Source organism: Natator depressus, chromosome 14, assembly GCF_965152275.1.
Source record: "Natator depressus isolate rNatDep1 chromosome 14, rNatDep2.hap1, whole genome shotgun sequence".
Taxonomy (NCBI): domain Eukaryota; kingdom Metazoa; phylum Chordata; order Testudines; family Cheloniidae; genus Natator; species Natator depressus.
The window spans coordinates 29,701,805-29,713,329 of NC_134247.1; positions in this window are offsets into that span (position 1 = coordinate 29,701,805).

Below are 11,525 nucleotides of genomic sequence, written 5' to 3' on the forward strand. Positions count from 1 at the left end.
AGCCAGGCGAACGTCTGTTCCCACTTTCAGGTCATATTGTAAATAAGAAGTGGGCAACATTATCTCCTGCAAATTGTAAGCAAACTTGTTTGTCTGAGCGATTGGCTGAAGTAGGACTGAGTGGACTTGTAGGCTTGAAAGTTTTACATTGTTTTATTTTTGAATGCAGTTATTTTTTGCACATAATGCTACATTTGTAAGTTCAACTTTCATGATAAAGAGATTGCACTCCAGTACTTGTATTAGGTGAATTGAAATATTCTCTTTCTTTTGTTTTTTACAGTGCAAATATTGGTAACCAAAAATATAAAGTGAGCACCGTACACTTTGTATTCCGTTGGAATTGAAATCAATATATTTGAAAATGTAGAAACCATCCAAAAATATTTAAAGAAATGATATTCTCTTATTGTTTAACAGTGCGATTAAGCGCGATTAATTTTTTTAATCGCTTGCCAGCCCTAGTAAAAAGCCTTCAGGCTCAATGTAGTAGTGAGGGCTTTTCTCAGGGTCAGCACTCAAACAGCCGGGCACGCTGTAGGTCAGGAAAGCAAGGTGCTGGGAGGCCAGAGAGGAGAGAATTCACTCCAAGTCTTTACACGGAGTTGCTCTCTTACGAATCATCTGCTCTAACTCAGTCACAAGTTCTGGGCTCGATGCAGGAATTACCGGCTGGGAGAAATCTCTGGCTTGGTGCATTCAAATGTAATTCCTTGAGGTTTGACCGTGTGAGCTTATAAAAGCTGAACAGAGTCAGACCCAGGCTGTTTCCCAATGGGAAACCTCAAGGGAAACTCAGTGTTGAAACAAATAAGAAGGATGACACCCCCGACTAAGGCAGAACTGAACCTAGAGACTCAACCTGGCAGCTGGGGGCGCTGTACCTCTGCTGGTGTCAGGATTCAGCTGGGAATTAAAAGCAAGGTCCCATTGTGGTCATTACAAATCCTATGGCTCTTCTTTAATGGTGGAGATCTGAGTCGGTTCAAATGACAGTTCGGGGGACTACAATTTGCCTCTCTCAAATGCCCTGTGAAATTCCAATAGGTGAGTGGATTCTGCTTCAACCATTCCCCTAAGACATCGTCTGCCCGTGTTGTGTGCTGCTGAACAGTTGTGGAGTTTCACTCCAGAGGTGGCTGCATGTCAGTAGTGGGGGGAAAGGATTCCCATGAGTATGACAAGCACTTTGGGATCCAACCTCTAGAGCAGTTGTATTCTTTATTACACTATTGTTATGATTGTCTGTGCTCCAGCAATGGGAATTCCTCGTCCCACTAGAGGTCACTGCTGCTCCTCTGCACAAACGGCTGAGAATTACTTATTGTGCTTCGCCTGCACACTCCCTGGGGAAAGGATTGTCTTTCTGTGATGTGTTTTTGATGGCGTCTGGCACAATGGGGCCTCCATCCCTGAGGCAGGACTGCAGTGGAAAGAAATAGGGTAGAGCTGAGAGGTCCTGTCCTGGATCGGGTTAGGGGTTGGTCTAGGGATGCTGCGCACAGATAGTAAGACAATCTCTGCCACAAAGAGCTCCCAGCCTAAACATCTGATGTGAAACGAGTGGAGAGAAAGAGGAGGACGGCAACAAGGCAAGAGAGAGACCAGCTGGGTAATTCCTGTTCCTGGACTAACTTCCACTGGTGGAAGATACAAACTCGGAGCTCCACAGAGCTCGTCTTCAGGGCTGGGGGAGGCCATCAGAGGAAACCCGAAGAAGAGCTCTGTGGAGCTCCAGAGTTTGTACCTTTCACCACCAGAAGTTGGTCCAAGAAAAGCTGTCAGCTCCCCGCCTTGTCTCTCTCACATTCCGGGACCAGCCCGGCCACAACGCCGCTGCCCCCGAGAAGGGAGAGGAACCCGGCCATCGGGGTACAGACAAAGGCAGCCACAGCCTGGGTCTTGCACCCACCGCCTGGGAGAGATGAAGTGAAAGAAGACAGGGGCGCTGGGGGTGACAGCGCATCACAACGGCACCCAGAGCATTCAAGCAGATTTAAAGGTGTCTCTCCCCCCGCCCCCACCCTCAACTTAAACATCACCCTGGCGGCGGACCATTGTTCTCCTGCTGGAGTTACGAGCAGAGCGAGCCCGCCCGCCCCAGCCAGGCCAATGCAGGGTCAGACAACCTCTGCCCTTCACCCGGAGAGCTCCCCGGCCACATGGCCTGTTCGCGGCTCCTGCTCGCAGCCCCCGAGGGGCGAGCGCAGCTGTCGGGTTGCTCAGGGGTGAGCTTCTCTCGCGAAGGCTCCTGCAAAGACCCCGGCTACCCTGTCCCCCAGGAGCCTGCCCCCCCCAGCTGCCGTAACACCCCCCCCCCCCCCAGCCACGAGCATGGGACCCCAGAGGTTGGAGGGACCGGGGCAGGAGGGCCAAGCGATGCGTGCCGCACTCTGGGCCAGGCTCCTCGGGAAGGGAGAAGTGACGTCTGCACACGGGGTCGATTTGTCCCCCGAAGGGAGGATTTGCCAGAGAACAGGAGCCCTTTCTGAAAGGCAGGACGTCTCGCCGACTTGGGAGCAATTCTGGGTGTTTTACTGGGTTTTCTGGCACGTCTAAAAGCTCCTGTTCATTTCCTGGAAACCCCCCCCCCCCAGTCTCCCCTTAACCCAACACCTCACTTTGGGGGAAACGAAAATCTTCAAGCTCAATTTGTTGCCGAAGAATGGCCACACAATTCAACAGCGGCTGCAGTACAAATCGTACGTTATTCACAGACACAGCGAGGCCCTGCAGCCTGCCTGTGGGGGCTGTAACAATAATCACAGGGCTGCGATGACTCTGGGATCTTCAGAATAACCCCCCGTCTCCACCCTAATCCCAGTCCCCCATTGCAGAGCCGGGGTGGGAGTCAGGTTCCCAGGGCACTGCTCTGGAGGAAGACCACAGCTTACCTCCTCCAGGGACTCCATGCCTGCAGCATCCTTTGCAAGGCAGGTCCCTGCTCCATCTCCCCATCTCTGCGCATTAGCTGAGCGGGGAGCCCCAACTCCCCCCTTCACACACATCATGTCTTCCCCCATTGCTCATGCAAGGGAAAGCGCGCGAAAAAGCCAGCCGTGAGGAGAATGAAACTACACAGCGCGGGGGAGATCCTACGCATTATTAGCATATTGCTTCTGATTGGACAAGGGGCAGGAGCGCCGGAGGGGGAGGAGGGTCCACTTGCTCTGGCCCAGGGCCCCAGGAAACCCTCCTCCGCCTCTGCTCATCTCGCTAGTGGCCTAGTTTTACAAGGGGCTGCCTAAAAGCACCGGTGACATCAGTGCAAACCAACATTCCGGACAGTGACGTCTTCACCTTGCTCTATGGAGTGTACACCGACATGTACATTTCCAGCTGATTTATTTTATAATTATATGGTAACGATGAGAGAGTCAGCAATTTTTCCGTAATAGTGGCTGTGTGACACTTTTGTATTTTTATGTCCGGCTTTGTAAGCGAATGGTTTTTAAGTGAGGTGTAACTTGGGGTCTGTAAATCAAACTCCTGAAAGGGGTACAGTAGTATGGAAAAGTTGAGAGCCACTGCAATCCTTGGGCGAGCAGGGGCAGAGACTGGTGGGACGGGGGGAAAAGGGGCAAAGAAGGGCCTCTCTGCCCCGGGCACAGACTGGGGGAGGGTTGGAACTGTGACAGAGTGGGAATTTTCTGTACTATTTTGTATGAATACTATGTGCCTCAGTTTCCCCTATGTGCTGCATGGTTAAGTAGGTGGTGGGAAAAGGTTGTTTATCCTTTGTAGAGACCCAGAGATTCAGACGTGGCCGACGCCTAGATGCCTGGGCCCTGGGGCCCCATGCCCATGGAGACCCCCAGAAGACAATGGCCACTCCAATTGCCCAGACATTTGGCACCCAGCAACTAACGACCATGGATGGCCCACCCTCTGCAGGAAACCAGTGGGATGGGACCAGCTGGAAAACAAAGGGCTGAGGAGGAAGGCCAGGGGACAAGGTTTGCCCAGGAACAAAAACAAAGGGCTGAAGAGGAGCCACGTTGGGGGTTGTTCAGTGTGGGGCCGCTGGAATCGGGGACGGTCTCCTGAACTGGGACAACAAAGGGGTCAAAGGGCTCTCGGTTGACGCGGATGGACCATGCCGGAACTCTGTGTTCTAACCAAGGACTCTCTACGCTGTGTTCCAGACAGCTAATAAACCCTCCTGCTTTTACAACAGTGGCTGAGAGCCACATCAGTTTAAGGAAGTTGGGGGTACATTGCTCCCTTTGGGGGTACAAGTCTCCCTGATGTAAGGCGACTGTTGTCCACTTCCTAAAACTCAGTGGGGGTGTTTGGGTTAGCTAGCTCCCAGTACCAAAAGGAAGGGGAAGGGTCAATGGGAAATCAGGACCCTGAGACTGCCAGTCCCCAAGAACAATGGGGAGAGGCCAATGCGCCAGGTCAGCCTGATTGACAGGGCGGGCAGGTTAATCAGGGAGTAAGGAGGCCAGGGGGGTCCCATCCTCTGTGTGAGCCAGAATTGCCCTGGGTCAGAGAGAGAGGGGCCGAGCTAAGGAGAAAGCAGGGGTCCAAGCTGAGCTGCGGAACAGGGTCATGCCAGCCAGGGGGGCCAGAAAAGCAGCCCAGGGAGCACGTCAGTGCTGGGAACAGAGCCAAGAAGCAGCCAGCCACAAACCCAAGGGAACAAAGTTTCCCTGGAAAATTGTGGAATGTAACTATCACTTGCCATTCATTCTCAACTCTGCCACACGCTTCTCTCCGGAATGGGGCCTCGGAGAGACAGCCCCATAGACATCTGGGGGCAGGGAGAGACCCAGGGGTGCAGGGAAAATGGGGGTAGGATGGAGGGAGCTGGAGAAAAGTAGAGATACATGGGGGGGGTGTTATGTGTTGGGACAGGGACTGACCAACTCTCAGTACATGCTGGGGGGGGGTGCTGGGGTGCCATTTCAGATGGGGGGGCAACTTTAACAGTTACTACTTAGGCATCTGAAAAATCTAGGGTTTTTTTTGCAGATAACTTGGAAATTAGCTGACAGGAGCACTGTATCTAATTCCTATGTAACTGTAACCCTTCTGCACGTCAGAGTTAGCAGCAACAAGGGCCAGGTTGAGTATCTAGGGGTTTCAATAACGCAATACAAAACCAGCTCGAGCCCCCACCCAGAGACCTGGAACAATTACAAACCACCCCCGGGTGCCTCCAAGAGGCAATACTTCCCCTCTCGCAAGCACAGAGTCTGAGTGTAGCAAAAGCCTTTTAATAAAGGAGGGAAACAATGCGGCATTATGCTGGGGAAACACCACCCACGGGATTCATAACACAACCCATGAGCAAAAGACCCACCCCCAAGTAAATCTGGCAGGGTCCTTTTCCCCTCAGGGTCTTGAGCCGGTGAGAAACGTGCAACCCACGCCGGGCTCGCTGGGGGAGCTCCGGGACACTGGGGGGCAGGGGCTGGAACCCCCCCCTCCAGAGCCCCCCCCCCCCCGCCGGAACCCCGACGCATGGGCTGGGCATCGCCGTTTGGCGACCGCTCCCCCTAAGGGGCCCCCTCCCCCTCTTCAAGCTGGGGGGGGGCCTCTGTTACCCCTCTCCCCTCCCCTTCCCCCTCTCCGGGCTGGGGGGGTCCCCCGTCCCTTCCCCCTCTCCAGGCTGGGGGGTGGGGGGGCCCTCTGTCCCTCGCCTCTAATTCCCAGGTTTCTGATGCTTGAGTTTTGCTGATGCCCACGTTCTAAAAGGGAAGGAGCTGTCCCTGCCTGGCAAGCCGGACCTCTGCCTGCATGAAGTCTCTGCTGTTTAACTGATTTCAGATTCCTGCCCCTGGTTGGAGCTGAATTCACACTGCTGCGGGGTGGCGGGGGGGGACAGTCTCTCAGAGCTCCACAAGTCTTGTCCATCCCAGCGGCCTTTCAACCCTCTGGCTCTCTTTCTGTGCATGCTCAGTGTAGTCCAGGGGTCCTCAAACTGGGGGTCGTGAGGTTATTATGTGGGGGTCATGAGCTGTCAGCCTCCACCCCCAAACCCTGCTTCATCCCCAGCCATTATAACAGTGTTAAATATATTAAAGTGGTTTAATAATTTATAACGGGGGGTTGCACTCAGAGGCTTGATGTGTGGAAGGGGTCACCAGGACAAAAGTTTGAGAACCAATGAAATGGTTCAATTAATTTTTTTTTTTTTTCGGAAAAATTGGGTGTTTGATTCAAGGCAACCTTTTGTGGAAAGTGTCGTCTTTAATAAAAAACATTCACTGTCTTCTTGGAAAATTCAAAAACCAAAATTGTTCTGTTTTCAATCATTCTGGACTAATTTTTTCTGATTCTGGTAGAAGATTTTGGCGGGGTTGGCCATTTTTGTCAGAAGTTTTTCTTGTTCTAGCCCTCCTGGATGGGGAGAAAAGCTTGAAAAGGTGACCCCTAAAGGCTCCACCACCAGGAAATCAAGAACAGAACCCACAGTTGTTTTCAAAATCTCATCTTGTTTAAGCCAATCTGATGGTTTTGGGGGGCTCTGACTTGTGATTTTTGGTCACTGGGGGTTGGCCACATGGGCTAGAACCAGCTTGGCCAGGATCCAGATGTTAACCCCGGTGCAGAGGGCCCTGGCAGTGGCCCAAACCCAGCAGCTGTGGGGGACAGGAGAGAGATTTGATGTGTTCCCTGAGGTTCAAATTAGCAAGAGAAGCGGCCGGGGAGACGCATTCTAAACTGGGGGATCAGTGACATTCAGGGTGAGGCAATATTGAAAATACTCAGCAGTGTTACAGTTACTTTGCTCTGACACTCTCAGCCCTGATGGAGCAGAGCCCCCGGCCCTTCCCTGAACACACCCACAGATACCCCTGTAATGGGGGTCCAGAGCTAGGAGCGGGGGAGGGGGACCCCTGGGCACCAACTCCTCACCGCACTCTCCTCTCCCTGTTCTCTCTCTCTCTTTCCAGATCCAGCCAGCCGGAGCGGGGTGGAAGCTCCTCCCGCCCCACAGGGACCCCTTGCTGCAGCTGTCGTGAGTAAGTGTTGGGGAGCGAACCCCTCTCCCAGGCCGGGATCTCGGTGTCTGGGGTGGGGGGATTTGCTGGGGGGTGTCTCTGTTCTGCGCTCTCACAGCCCCGCTTTCCTCTCTCTGTTAAATCTCCTGGGGTGGGATTCACCTTCCACCCCTCCGCTGACCTGCCTGTGCCCCTCTGCTCTCTCTGCCAGGCCCCTGCCTTCACTTGGAGCTCTCGCCAGGGAGGGGCTGCTGCTGCTGACTCTGCTCTGAGCTCTGCCTGAGGATGGGGGAGATGCACTCGGCCCCTGGAGGGGTCAGGAACTGAAGGTAGAGAGCATCTTGCAGGGGTTCCTGTTTCAAACCGATCGCTGCACCCAGGGCCTGCTGCACTGGGAGAGCCATCGAGGGCCTGATTCTGGGAGCTGCCTCCTCTGAGAATCGGCCCAGAGACACCTGGGAACTAGTTCATGGTTTGAGATTGTCTAGCTCGGCATTTGTCCAACTGGGAGTCCTGACCCAAAAGGGGGTTGCAAGGCTATGGCGGGGGGAGGGGGGGTCAAGAGATCACAAAAATATTCTCAGGGGAGGGGGGCAGGAGGGGAAGAGGGCTACAACAGCTGCCCCTCTCCAGCTGCCCAGCTCTGAGGGCAGTGCCCCGCCCGTAGCAGCCCAGAAGTAAGGGTTGCAATACCATGCGTATGTTTCTATGAGACCGTACAGTAACTTGCTATGACTGTTTGGGGGTCGGGGGTTGTCATAGCCTGAAATACTTTCAAAGTGGGGCCAGCAAAAACAAAAGTTTGAGAAGCCCGGGTCTAGCTTATTCTGATATCTGTTGTTCCCAGCCTTCCCCCAGCTGGTTTTATAGAGCTGGTGAGGCTCTTCCTCCCCATCTAGTGTCCGATGATAGTAAAGCAAGAGGGAAAAAAGTGATCCAGGCAACTCCAGACCCATTCATCTAAGCAAAAAGAAAAGGAGGACTTGTGGCACCTTAGAGACTAACCAATTTAGTTGAGCATAAGCTTTCGTGAGCTACAGCTCACTTCATCGGATGCATTCAGTGGAAAATACAGTGAGGAGATTTATATACACACAGAACGTGAAAAAATGGGTGTTATCATACACACTCACTTCAGATGAGCTATTACCAGCAGGAGAGTGGAGGGGGGGAAAGAAAACCTTTTGTAGTGATAATCAAGGTGGGCCATTTCACTCTCACAAATCTTGGGAGACAGGCCAGTCCTTGACTACAGACAGCCCCCCAACCTGAAGCAAATACTCACCAGCAACCACACACCACACAACAGAGCCACTAACCCAGGAACCTATCCTTGCAACAAAGCCCGTTGCCAACTGTGTCCACATATCTATTCAGGGGACACCATCATAGGGCCTAATCACATCAGCCACACTATCAGAGGCTCGTTCACCTGCACATCTACCAATGTGATCTATGCCATCATGTGCCAGCAATGCCCCCTGCCATGTACATTGGCCAAACCGGACAGTCTCTACGTAAAAGAATAAATGGACACAAATCAGATGTCAAGAATTATAACGTTCATAAACTAGTCGGAGAACACTTCAATCTCTCTGGTCACTTGATCTCTGACCTAAAAGTTGCTATATTACAACAAAAAGACTTCAAAAACAGACTCCAACGAGAGACTGCTGAATTGGAGTTAATTTGCAAACTGGATACAATTAATTTAGGCTTGAATAAAGACTGGGAATGGATGAGTCATTACACAAAGTAAAACTATTTCCCCATGTTTATTCCCCCACCCCCACCCCCCACTGTTCCTCAGATGTTCTTGTTAACTGCTGGAAATGGCCCACCTTGATTATCACTACAAAAGGTTTTCTCCCCCCCGCCCCCCCGTCCCGCTGGTAATAGCTCATCTGAAGTGAGTGTGTATGATAACACCCATTTTTTCACGTTCTGTGTGTATATAAATCTCCTCACTGTATTTTCCACTGAATGCATCCGATGAAGTGAAGTGAAGTGCATCCAACTATACTCTTAGCCCAGCAGAAGAATCTGTCCTATCTCGGGGCCTCTCCTTCTGCCCCTGCACTTATTCCCTTCACCTGGGGATAGGTTCAGTTGAGCTACTACCCCTTTCATGGCCATCTCACCCTGGGACAGCCTGAAACTGGAAACCTGTGCTCGAACAGTAACTGTTTGCTAGGGAAGGTGCTGAAGACACAATGGAAGAGGAAATCCTTTGGACTGGATTGAAATTATTCCAAAGGAAAGTGAATGAGAGAAAATGTCCAGCGTTACCCTCCTAGCAAAAGAAAAGAATTAAGGTCAGAAAGGACCATTCTGTCCATCTTCTGTGTAACACAGGCCCTAGAACATCACCGAGTGCTTCCTCCAGAAAACATACGACATGGGACTGAGCCAGAGCACGTCTTCTGGAAAGACATCTCCATGCATTAGAGCCAGCTGGTCAGAAACAATCTTTCTTCTGCAGTGACGTGAAGTTAAAGGACATGGAGATGAAGAAAACCTCGCCTCGGGTTGTTGCTGGAGCTGAAGCAGAGAGGCCAGGACAAACACGGCTAGGGCCCAGGACTGACTACCAGCAGATCTGCCGTTTTCTATTCCTGGCTTTTTGACCATGAGCGAATCTCTTTGCTTCTCTGTGCCTCAGTTTCCACGACTATAAAATAAAGCTAATCAAGATTCTGTTTTTTTCTCTCCTCTTTTTCAAGGCGGGACACTTAGATACATTTGGGGCCTGTCTACGCTACCGGTCTAGAATGTATTTGTAAGCTGATGACCCCCACATGTTGTTCAGAAGCTATGGATGACAGAAGCTCCTAAGGTTGTTCTGTGCTTAGCCCCTAGGGCACAGCTGGGCCGGGCGGCCTTTTCTCACTGTACTGTGTGGAGCAGGTTCTAGGCACTAGGGATATGAAGAGGCTGTCGGGGACTAATTCTTGAAAATAAATATCAATGAACTGCAACCCAAATAAAAAATCACTGCTGCTAACATTGGTGGGTGATAAAATAGTAGCAGAGTGGTAACTAATGATGAGGACAGGGCAGTGACACAGAGAAATCGGATCCCTTGAGAAGCTGGACCCATTCAAAGAAAACAAGTTTGAAAATAACCAAAGGAAGGGTCCTATAGCTAACAACAAAGCATGCAGGCCACACCTACAGAGTGGGGAAGTGTATCCAGGAAAGCACTGACTGTGAAGAGGATTTCAGGGCCATGCTGGGCAAGCCATTCAACATGAGCACCCAGGGTGATGCTGTGGTGAACAGGGCTAAAGCCATTGTTAGATGTATGAAAAGAGCAGTGAGGCGCAGAGGGAGGTGACACACCATGAGGAAGACTGATCATGGAATCCTGCATCCAGTTTTGGCGTCCACCTTTGAAAAAAGATTTGGAAATATTGGAGATGGGGCAGCAAAAAGCAACGAAACGTTTTGAGGGCTGGAGAAAAATGCCTGGGAATGAGCTATTGAAAGAGCTCAGCCTATTTAGATGATAAAAAAGATTGGGAGGTGATGTCATTGAAGTGTTGAAGTGACTTCATGGAGAGAAAATATGTGGTATTAAAGGGCTCATTAATCTAGCAGAGAAAAGCATAACAAGACCCAGTGGCTGGAAACTCAAAAGAGACCAATTCGTATTCGAAAGAGGGCACACATATTCAACAGTGAGGATGAATCACCAAAGGAACAAACTAGAAAGGGAAGTGGTGGGAATTCCCCACCTCTTGATGTCTTCTAATGAAGACTAGATGCCTTTCTGGAACGTGTGTAGTCAAAAACTAGCTCCTATGCTCTACAGAAAGCATGTGATATGCGGGGGGTCGGATGACATGCTCTAATTGTCTCTTCTGTCCATAAAGTCTGCTAATTTATGAAAAACTGAGCGTAGCATGGGGAGAAGCCTCTGATGTTTTACTGTGTTCGGCTTGAGCCCACAATGAACGCTCATTGAGAGGGGTGATCCAGGGGAAGCGGCTGAAACATCCAATGTGGCTGGACAGGGGCAGGACATAAGCACTGCAGGGGAGGGGTGGGTGTGGCTGTGACATCACAAGGGCCTTTGGCAGGACCTCAGCCTACTGGACAAAGGTGGTGGGGAGGCGGTGACCTCACAGAGAGATCTTGACATCAGCCAGGCAGGACAGGGGTGCAGGACAGGGGCAAGCTCGGAGATCCCTGTGGCTTTGCTTCAGCACGTCTCCTTCTCGAGGTCTCTCCTGGAGGACTGAGAGAGCATTCACTTTCACATTCGTGAGCGCAAGGAGGACCCTCTTCGGAGTTTTCTCCTTTTCTTTCAGTGGTTTTGCTCGAAAACAGACGTCCCTGTATAGAAGGTAAGAGCCTCGGAGAGGTTTGGAACCTGCAGTCTGATCCATCAGGTGCTGGCTGATTTTTAGGAAAGAAAAACATTAGATTGTGGGGGCAGCATTTTATTTCCGACCTAGGACTTTGTCCCTTAGAATTACTGGGGACACTGGGGTTTCTCCTTTTTGTTTTCCCTTTTCCTCTGTCCCTCCTACCTTTCTCTTCTTGCTTCCTTTGTCCTTTTCCTCTGCT